At 40.5% G+C, this 11,626-nt stretch overlaps 1 pseudogene; it reads left to right on the top strand.

Annotated features, from left to right (window-relative positions):
• Window positions 1-10,074: 10,074 nt before the first annotated feature.
• LOC119805474 lies at window positions 10,075-11,356 on the top strand (annotated as a pseudogene).
• Window positions 11,357-11,626: the final 270 nt, after the last annotated feature.

Consider the following 11,626-nt stretch of genomic DNA (forward strand, 5'->3'; position numbering starts at 1 on the left):
CTGGACTGGGATGTTCCTTTAATAACCCATGGCTTGGGAAGGGCATTATCTGTTCATGCAGGATACTCTACTAAAACTATTATAAAAATTTTATTTAACATTTAGCCCTATCATTGAAGTTGTAATGAGGCAAGTCCTTGGGAATTTTATTATTATTACTACTGTTGTTGTTATTATTATTAATATTTATTATTGTGTATGGGTGTTTTGATTGCATGTGTATCTGTGCACCATGTACATGCTTAGTACCTGCAGAGACCAGAAGAGGGCATCAGGTTCCCTAGTTCTGGAAGTTCAGATAGTTTTGAGCCACCATGTGGGTACTGGGAATCAAACTTGGATCCTCTGAAAGACTAGTCAGTGCTTCTAACCACTAAGCCGTCTCTCTAATCCTAGTCCTATGGCATTTTAAAGGAAAAACCTGGGCTGGAGAGAAATGGCTCAGACGTTAAGAGCACTCTGGAAAGAGGTCCTGAGTTCAATTCCCAGCAACCTCATGGTGGCTCACAACCATCTGTAATATCATCTGGTGCCCTCTTCTGGCCTGCAGAGATACATGGAGGCAGAGCACTGTGTAAAGAATTAATAAATACATCTTAAAAAAGAGGAAAACCCACTGTGCTTTTTCCCAGTTCCACAGAAGTTTGTGTTCTTGCGAACATGCCATTTGCTTTTCGTAGAAAAGCCTGAAGGTATTAAGAAACCTACAGAATGGTCACCACAGATTTTCCACTTATTGATGGTTCCATTCTTAAACCAGTATTTTATGTTTTGGTGGTATTATTACAATTGCCATTTTACGTATGTGTAAATTGAGGCGGGTTAAGTATTTCAAGCTTAGGGAGACTTAAAAGTAGCTCCAAAGTTCATTTTGTTAAACTCTAGGTTGTAAAAATGAGTATGTATGTTATTTTATTTATTTATTTATCTGCTTATTTATTTATTTATTTACTGTTTGATTGGCTTTTTTTTTTTGAGGCAGAATTTCTCTGTGTAATCCTGGCTGTCCTGGAAGTGACTTTGTAGACCAGGCTGGCCTCGAACTCATAGAGACCTACCTGCCTCTCTGCCTCCCGAGTGCTAGGGTCAAAAGCATGTACCACCACTGCCTGGTATATGTTATTCTATATATGTTCAATAACATTAGACACACTTTTAGGATGACCCATAGTTACCATGTTCTAATGATACTCCTATATGAATTTGTATAATTCACTCCTGCTTCTCATCTTGAATGAGGGTTGACTTGGTGCTCTGCTTCTTTTATTTGGAACCTGGTATCATACCATTCAGGTGATTATAAAAGATTGCAACATTCATCTTGCTAACCAACTTTATTTCTACGTCTGACTTTGAAACTCAGTCTTATTTGCCTGCTGTCCGAACATTCGACTTGTTCTAAGCAGCACATTTCTAATATGGCTTCTTAGAAGTTGAGGTTGGCAAGTTGGTTTCTTTCTACGTGGGCTCTCCGTGCATATGCTTAAACAACTTACAACATGGTAGTTTGCTGCCCTTTGAGTCAGCATTGGGGGTTCAGTAGGAAACCTAGCCCCACTAACAACTCTGTAATATCAGAAATAGATGCCTCCCTAGTTTAAGTCTTCATGTAGAGTCACAGTTCCAAGCTTGGTACTTTGAGTGACACTGAAAGCTTGTTGCTTTAAGGCAGTGGTTCTCAACCAGTGAGTCATAACCCCTTTGGCAAACCTCTATCTCCAAGAATATTTACATTACAATTCATAACAGTAACAAAATTACAGTTACAAAGTAGCAATGAAAATAATTTTATGGCTGGGGGGGGGGTCATCACCACAACAAGGGACCGTATTAAAGGGTCTCAGCATTAGGAAGGTGGAGAAGCACTGCTTTAAGGTTTGCAGGTCATTTGTTGCAGAGTACTAGCTAACAGATGTATTTAATCCAACTTTCATTTCGATCCTACTTTCATTTCTGGAATACTGCAGTACAAATAACACCCATACGTAGCTGCTTCAAGTGACAATTGCTTGTTATTATTTCCCAAGGTTTCTGCTGGCTGGGAATTCAGCAGTTGCTCAATGTGGCAGTTGTGACTTAGCATTGTTGGCGAGATAGCAGAATAATGTAACATGAGATATGGTCATCTGAAGCCTTGCTGAGTAATCTGTCCCCATCTTGGCTCTTTCACAGCTTGGTGTTGGCAGGTTGATTTCTTCCTGTGTGAACTTTCTGTGTGAATGCTTGAGTAGCCTCATAACATTGTGGCTGGCTGTCCTCTGAGCCAGCTTTAGGGACGGGACATGAATTTATATTCATGGCTTACATTTGCCATCTTTAAGTAAAATTTAAGTCATATTTACAAAATAATCTTAGACTGAGTCCATATAATTTTCTTTAATCAGTAAGAATTTTACTGCAACACATATTTTGGACGTGAAACAGACAGAACAATCTAAAAGGTGATTTTTTTTCAGAGTGTGTGCCTTATGTGGTAGGCCTATTCACTACTTATTAGCCTCCTCGCTGTGTCTGTGACGTTCATAGAGAAAACGTTGCCAGCAGTTGGAACAAGAAGCACCAGGTGTGTATTACAAGAACTCTCTCCTCCCGCATTTCTTTTTAGAAGTAAGATCAGGTAGGAAATCAAACCAGAGAGGTATTGTACATCTGGTAAAATAAAAAGAACAACACTAGAGCTGTACTCTCATGTAATTGTATTTTCTCCTGGGGATTCTAGGGTTTCCCCAAGCACATTAAATGATTTTTATCATTGTCTTGTTCTGCATACATCCTGTGTTTTTTGCAACGTCTTTGATGAGAAATGAAAACAATTACTAGGCCAGCCAGATAAACACTTCTAAGAGGAAACTATGAATTCTAGGCAAGTAGTCATTATGCAGAGATCCAGCACATTTTTGACAATGTGTGGTTTATCTTTAGAAAGACATCATCAGTCCCAAATTGGACAGCTCTTCCTAGCTTTTCAAGATTTTGTTACTATCAGACAGGTGACCACTTGCTGTCTGAACAGCAAAACCTCCAGAGTGATGGTTGCTTCTTCTGAGCCCAATTCAACCCCGAAGATAGTGGTGCTATCTCTTTAGGGAGCACAGATCACAGACCTGTGTTTGAAAAGCTGGAATGTAAATATTTCAGAAATAAGATAGTGGCTAAGTCTCTTGGAAAAAAGACCCATCAGTGAATCCTGAAAAGGCTGCTTGCTTGTTTTTCCCTCCCAGGACCTGGAAGCTTGCGTAACTGAATTGTAGTACTTGGGCCACTGAAAATATAGGGCATATAATTTTGAATTTTTATTTTAAAAACAGACACAGAGGTTGGAGAGATGGCTAAGTTAGTAAAGTGTTATCTGTGCAAGCATGGGTTCCTGAGTTTGATCCCCAGAACCCATATAAAACACAGGGCACAGTGGTATGCACCAGTAATCTCAGTGCTGGCAAGGCAGAGGTAGGAGGATCTTGGAGCTTGTTATCCAGTCTGTCTAGAGGAATTGATGAGCTTCTAGCTCAGTGAAAGACCTTGTTTTAAAAAATGAGGTGGAGATCCACTAAGGAAAACATCTAATGTCTACCTCTGGCATCTTTATGAGTATGCATATGCACTTGCACATCTACATACAAGAACACATACATATAACATACACAAGCACACACAAACACAGAAAAATGTATTACTATTTTTTAAAAATTGTTTATTTCTATGTGCATTGGCCTTTTGTATGTATGTCTGTGTGAGGATGCCAGATCCTCTGGAACTGGAGTTACAGACAGTTGTAAACTGCTGTGTGGGTGCTGGGAATTGAACCCAGGTCTTTTGGAAGAGTAGTCAGTGTTCTTAACTGCTGAGATATTTCTCCAAACTCCAAATTAGTCATTTTTATAATCGTTTGCTTATTGAAAACTTTATAGCAAAATGCTATTTGTTCCTCCATTTATAATACTTCATGTCTACAAAATGTTTAATTATAATAAAATACTTATACAATTTACTGTATCAGCCATTTTATGATGCAGATCATTTATATTACCCTCAGTCTCTCATTCACATTCATCTTTAGAATTTTCTGTCCTCCCAGATAGAAATTCTGTGATCATGAAATAGAAACTTCTTGTTCCTCTGTTCCCTGAACACCTCATTTTTCCCATTGTATTCTCTGTCTTTATAAATCTATCATACTTTTCCCCCTGCTCCAACCAAATACCTGACCAGAAGCAATGTAAAGAGAACAGGCTTTGTATTAGATTGCAGTCAGAGGGAGTCAGCCCATTACGGTGGAGAAGGAATGCTAGCACTATGGAATGTAGTGGCAGAAGCGAGAGACTGGCTAATCACATGGCATCCACACTTAGGAAGCAGACAGAGAACAGGAAATGGGGGAAGAGCCATAAACATCAAGGCCTTTCCCTAGTAATCCACTTCCTACAGCAAGGTTCCACCTCCTGAAAGTTTCACAATCTTCCCAAACAGCATCACTATCTAGCATAATAGTGTTCAAACACATGAACTTATGGTGGACATTTCTCATTCAAACCATAGCATATGTAATCATACAATATCTGTCATTTGTGATGGAGTCATTTCACTTAGCATAATGTCTTTAAGGTTCATTCATGTTGTACTATATTTCGTGATTCCTTTCCTGTAAAGGCAGAGTAAAGTTCCATTGTACAGATAAATCACATTTTGTTTAGCCTTTTGCTTCTCAGTGAGCACTTTGCTGGCCTTCTGTTTTGGGCGAAGAAATAATTTTGTTAAGCACATAATTGCTCAAGTATGCTTCCAAGTTCCTGCTTTCCATTGTTCTAGGCATGCACCTGGAAGCGGCATTGCTAGATTATATAGTAAGTCTGTGTTTGGTTTATTTTTTTATTTTATTATTTTATGCTTTGAAGAGCACCTGCCCTATTTTCAATTTCTTTTGGAGGGAACATTTATTCATGTTGTCCTATGTGCCATGGATATACTCCTATAGGATGAATCCATTTACTACAGAGTCGACATTGGCTACCACTTGTGTTGTATATTCTGTAATGGTTCACAGATGGACAATGCCCTGCACTCACCATGCCAGTATGATACACAGTTGTTCATAGCCCTAAAGACCCCTGGCCACCTTACCCATTCATCTTCCCCCAGGCCTTGGAAACAACTGATTTTAAAATATTTTTACTGTCTTTGTAGTTTTGTTCTTCCCACAGCATGATAAAATTGGTACCATACAATGTCCTGGCTAGCCTTAACTCTCATCTTTTTATAAACTAGAATGATCTGGGCAAAGAGCCTCAGTTGAAAAATTGCCTAGCTCAATTGGCCTGTGGACATGTCTGTGGGGTATTGTCTTGATCTTGAATTTATAACGAAGGGCTCGGCCCACGGTGGGTAGCACCACTCCCTGGGCAAGTCATCTTGAACTGTAGAAGAAATCTAGCTGAGTACAAAACAGCTTGCCAGCCAGCAAGCAGCATCTTTTATCATTCTTGCCACAGTTCTTTGGCTGTGAAGTAAGGTCCTTGATTAGAAGTAATGATATGTAGAATAACAAGCCGGCATGCTTTCAAGTTCCTGCCTTGAATTCCTTCAATGGTGAATATCTTAGTTAGGAGTTTCTGTTGTTGTGAAGAGACACCACGACCAGGGTAATTCTTATAAAGAAAACATTTAATTAGGGTGGCTTGCTTATAGTTTCAGAGGTCCAGTCTCTTATCATCATGGCAGGGAGCATGGTGGTGTGCAAGCACTTGTGTGTTGGCTTCATCTTGGCTTGCAGGCAACAGGAAGTCAACTGGGAAGAGATACTGGGCAGTATTCTGAGCATAGGAAACCTCAAAACCCACCTCTATAGGGACACACTTCCTCTAACAAGGCCACACCCACTCCCACACAGCCACACCTCCTAATAATGCTACTCCATATGAGATTATGGGGGCCAACTACATTCAAACTACCTACATGGAGTGTATGGAATTTTAAGACTGATAGACCTCTTTCCTCCTAAAGTTTGCTTTCAGTCAGAGTATTTTACCACAGTAACATAAATGGAACTAGAATGCAGATTATGTTGCCTTTTTGTGAGTATATATGCATGCTCATATGTGTATACAGGTGTTTGGGTATGCATGCACATGTGATTCTGAGCACATAGAGGCTATAGATCAATGTTAAATGTTTTTCCCAATTGCTTTCTACCTTGTATTTTTGAGACAGGGTCTTTCACTGAATCTGGAACTCACTGATTGGACTCTGTTGGCTGGCTATGGTTCTTCCCAGCTCCCTTTGCTCCTAGTACTGGGGTTATAGGCATGTACCACACAATGCTCTGTTCTGGGACTTAAACTAAGGTCCTGTACTTGCAAGGCAAGTACTTTGCCTACAGAGCCATTTTCCCAGCTCCAATATGTTTTCAGATTAGTTGCTTTCACTGAGCAGCATACTTTTGAGCATGTAATTAGTTGCAACAGCATGGCAGAGCATCTACCACAGATAATGTGTGGCCCAGAAAACCTGAACTATTTACCATCTAGCTCTTCACAGACAATAGTTGCCAACCCCTGCCTTCCCTTGGTCACAGAGGAAATATAAGTGGAACCGAACCATTCATTACTTTTAAAATAAGCACACCAAGACATTCTGCCAGTCTCTAAAACAAGCAGAGTAAACACATATGTGAGTGTAAGTATAGGTTACAGAGGCCAGTTAGAAACTGTTTCTGAAAGTGTTGGCAAGAATCTGGGCAATATAGTGTGCTGGTTAATATTCATTGTTAACTTGATTAGATTCAGAGTCGCTATGGAAACATAGCTCCGGATGTGTCTTGGAAGGCATTTCCAGGAAGGCTTAAGTGAAAAAGTAAGATTTCCTTTAGATGAGGGCAACACTACTGACAGGCTGGGGTCCTGAACTGTGGAAAAAGGAGAAGGTGAGATGAGCTCCAGCATTCATCTCTGTTTCCTGACTGGGGATGCAATGTGACTGGCTGCCTCAACTTCCTTCCATTATGATGTCTCCACCATAATGAACTAACTGTACTTTCAAACTGTGAACCAAAATGAGCCAATCTTCCTTAAGTTAGTTTCATTAGAGATTTTGTCACAGCAATAATACAAGTTATATATATATATATATATATATATAATATTATTATATTATATATGTCAGCCAGCCTTCCTCCCTCTTTCTTTCCCTCCTTCCTTTATTCTTTCCCTCTTATTCCCTCTCTCCCCACTTCCTTCTGTTTACAACCAAGTAATATATATATGTAATGTTACACATAACATGTATATTAATCTATAATACCTATATTGTAGAATTATATGAGGAATTCTTTTGGTAGTATTGGGGATTGAACTGAGGGCAAATGATCTACCACTGAGTTCTAAAACCAGTACTTGTAATTATACAATTATAATTATGTTTTAGATGCATCTATATTGTATGTAATGCTAAAATAATATATTTTATAGGTATACTTTTATATTAAAATTACATAATAGATATTTAACTATTTTATAGAAACATACATGACAATGTCATATATAAATATATAGTAACATGCTACTATATATTATATAATTATGTATTATACATATTTACTATATACCTATATTCTAGATATTTAATTATATAGTTTAATTATAATATATTATATATTATATAGCTTATATGCAGTAATATATAGTTATATAAACATATCAAATATATCTCTTTTTTAGTTAGAAGAGTAGAACAGATACATAATGCAGGATACATTATGCACAGTGTTTTCCTGAATTTTTTTTTGATGGGCTCTCACTATTCAGTTCTTGCTGACCTGGAGCCCACATCACTTCAGCCTCTCATGTTTTGAGATTACATGTGTGGCTTAGATATTTTTTCACTCTGCATAGAGAACTCAAGTTTAATTTATTTGTGGGAAGGAAATGATGCAATTTGAATAAAAAATAAACAGACTTTCTCACTGGGTTTTAAAAGTCATTTGTAATATAAATCTGGGCAAGATGATTTTAATGATTATTTATCTTTTGTAGGAACCTAAACAGTCTCCAGAAAGGCTCTCTGTTCTCTTTGAAAATAACAGAGCAGGGTCCCTTAAAAGAAAGGTAAGTTCCAGATCTGGAGAGGGCAATTTATATGTTCGTGTTGTCTCTTAGGAGCTGCTCTTTACTGTCTTTTACAAACAACAGAGGACAGAAAGCCTGCAGAAATTATGCTGTGCTCCCAGAATGAAAACATGAAGGGAGCTAAGAGCTTCACAGTGGCATGTTGCCTTTTCTCAGATCATTATAGTGGCATGCCGCCTTTTCTTTTTCCCTTTGTAAATATTGTTTGTGTGCAGTATCATCTTCAGTATTTAGAACTGTCAGTAGACCTCACTACAGCAGTAAACAATTTTCTTCTTACCTTTCCAGCAAAGAAAAATACAGGGAGCATCCCCAGGCTGTTCTGGTCATTATCTCTGCCGCTGGCTTGTTGTTCCACATCCTTCTCACTGAAGACAGTTTAAAGTCATGGAGGTTAGGGGAGTCCAGGTCTCTGTATCTGTCTTCTGGAAGATAATTATGCTACAGGGCATTTTAAAAAATGCCCCATGGAGTGTCTAACACCCAGGCAGAATGACGCCAGAGCCCCTAGTTGTGGTGTGTGTGTGTGTGTGTGTGTGTGTGTGTGTGTGTAATCAAAGGTTGTTCTTAGGCACCACTCACCTTTTTTTGAAACAGGGTCATGTACAGGTCTGGGGCTCAACAAGTAGGTTAGTTTGGTGGGCCAGGAAGCCCCAGGGATTCATCTGTTTCCAGTTTTCTAGCTCTGGGATTACAAACACATGCCACCACATCTGGCTTTCTTTCTTTCTTTCTTTCTTTCTTTCTTTCTTTCTTTCTTTCTTTCTTTCTTTCTTTCTTTCTTTCTTTCCTTCGAGACAAGATTTCTTGGTAATAGCCCTTGGCTGTCCTGGAACTCAATCTACAGACCAGGCAGGCTGGCCTTAAACTCAGTAATCTGCCTGTCTCTGCCTCCTGAGTGCTGTGATTTAAGGTGTGTGCCATCACCCCATCCAGCCCACATCTAGCTTCTTATGTGGGTTTTAAGTGTTGAACTCAAATCCATGCAAGCACTTTACCTGCTGAGCTGTCTCAGTTTCATTTCCTTTGCTGTGAGACAACACCCTGCCACCTCAATCACCATGCTGGTCTGGGATTACTTAGAGTCTGAACCTGGAGGTTTAACCAGAACTTTAGATCAATGCTTCACTCAACTCTCATCAGAGACGCTTCTCTCAGCAGTAGATGGCAATTAACACAGAAAGCTACAATTGCACAGTTTGCAGAGAAAAAGAAACTGGTGGATATTCAGCTCTGAATGGGATATCTTTATCATACCCCACCCCTCAAGGCTCAGGAAACTATGCAAAAGAGGGGTCAGAAAGATTCTAAGAGCTGGAGGTGGTGGATCCCTTCAAAGAAAGTATCTTGTTTTCCAAACATAATGGAGCGCACACACATATGAACTCAAAGAAACTGCGACAGTGGAACAAGTTGGACAGAATCCAGCATGGAGGAGAGAAAGTGGGCTCAAAGTGCAAACCCCTAACCAAGGCGTTATTCTCAATTGATAGCTTCTAGAAGAGGGAAAAAAAATCTGTTCAATGGAGTGACTCCGGCAATATCAACCATACTTGAGAGCATGTCCATGCTCATGTGTAGTTAGCCATTATAATTTATTATTTTTAGAATTCAAAATAGATTTTTTTCATACTATATATTCTAATTACGATTGCCCCTCCCCAACTCTTTCCATTTCCCTCCTACCTTCTCACACATCCAAATTCATCCCCTGTCTTGCTTTTTCTCATCAGAAAACAAACAGGCATCTAAAAATGATAATGATAATAAGATAAGATGATAAATCAGAATAGGACAAAACAAACAAATGAGCCAAAAAAGAGCCAAATAAGACTACAAGAAACACACAAAGATGCAGAGACACACATATTTGCATACACAGAAATATCATAAAAACACAAAACTGAAAAATACCATATAAAAACAATAGACCTGCTTTTTTCTCTGCGGAATCACCATGGTGGCTGGGACCCTGTACACATATCCTGAAAACTGGAGACCCTTCAAGGCCCTCATTGCGCTCAGTACAGTGGGGCTCAGGTCCGTGTGCTCTCCGCACCACTCCACTTCCACTTTGGCCAAACCAACCGCACCCCTGAATTTCTCAGAAAATTTCCTGCTGGCAAGGTTCCAGCATTTGAGGGGGATGATGGATTCCGTGTGTTTGAGAGCAATGCTTTCGCCTATTATGTAAGCAACGAGGACCTGCGGGGAAGTACTCCAGAGGCAGCAGCTCAGGTGGTGCAGTGGATGAGCTTTGCTGCCAGTGATATCGTTCCTCCAGCCAGCACCTGGCTGTTCCCCACCTTGGGCATCATGCACCATAACAAACAGACCACTGAAATGCAAAAGAGAGGTGAGGCGAATCCTGGGGCTGCTGGACACTCATTCGAAGACAAGGACTTTTTTGGTGGGTGAGCGAGTGACTCTGGCTGATATCACAGTTGTCTGTACCCTTCTGTGGCTCTACAAGCAGGTCTTAGAGCCTTCTTTCCACCAGGCCTTCCCCAATGCCAACCGATGGTTCCTCACCTGCATTAACCAGCCCCAGTTCAGGGCAGTCTTGGGGGAGGTGAAGCTGTGTGAGAAGATGGCCCAGTTTGATGCCAAGAAGTTTGCGGAGAGCCAACCTAAAAAAGATACTTCAAGGAAAGAGAAGGGTTCACGGGAGGAGAAACAGAAGCCCCAGGCTGAACGGAAAGAGGAGAAAAAAGCAGCTGCCCCAGCTCCTGAGGAGGAGATGGATGAGTGTGAGCAGGCACTGGCTGCTGAGCCCAAAGCCAAGGACCCCTTTGCTCACTTGCCCAAGAGTACCTTTGTGTTGGATGAGTTCAAGCGTAAGTACTCCAACGAGGACACCCTCTCCGTGGCGCTGCCATATGTTTGGGAGCACTTTGATAAGGACGGCTGGTCCCTGTGGTATGCTGAATATCGCTTCCCTGAGGAGCTCACCCAGACCTTTATGAGTTGCAACCTCATCACTGGCATGTTCCAGAGATTGGACAAACTGAGGAAGAATGCCTTTGCCAGTGTCATCCTCTTTGGAACCAACAACAGCAGCTCCATTCCCGGCGTTTGGGTCTTCCGAGGCCAAGGGCTTGCCTTACGAGTCATATACATGGCGGAAACTGGATCCTGGTAGTGAGGAGACCCAGACCCTGGTTCGAGAGTACTTTTCCTGGGAGGGGGCCTTCCAGCATGTGGGCAAAGCCGTCAATCAAGGCAAGATCTTCAAGTGAACATGTCTTGCTGTCGCCTAGCTGCCTGCACCTACCCTCCAGGGGAGATGGGGGTCATTAAAGGAAACTGAACATTGAAAAAAAAACAAAAACAAAAAACCCTCCAAAACAATAGACCTGTAAGGTTAAAAAAAATGCCCAGACAAAGCATTATGAGACAAACAACAAACGAAACAAAACAAAACAGCAACAGACCCCCAAAACCTACAAAAATACCTTAGCATTGAGTTCATTTCATGTTGCCCATCTACTAGTAGGTATGGGGCTGCC

Source organism: Arvicola amphibius, chromosome X (assembly GCF_903992535.2).
Source record: "Arvicola amphibius chromosome X, mArvAmp1.2, whole genome shotgun sequence".
Taxonomy (NCBI): domain Eukaryota; kingdom Metazoa; phylum Chordata; class Mammalia; order Rodentia; family Cricetidae; genus Arvicola; species Arvicola amphibius.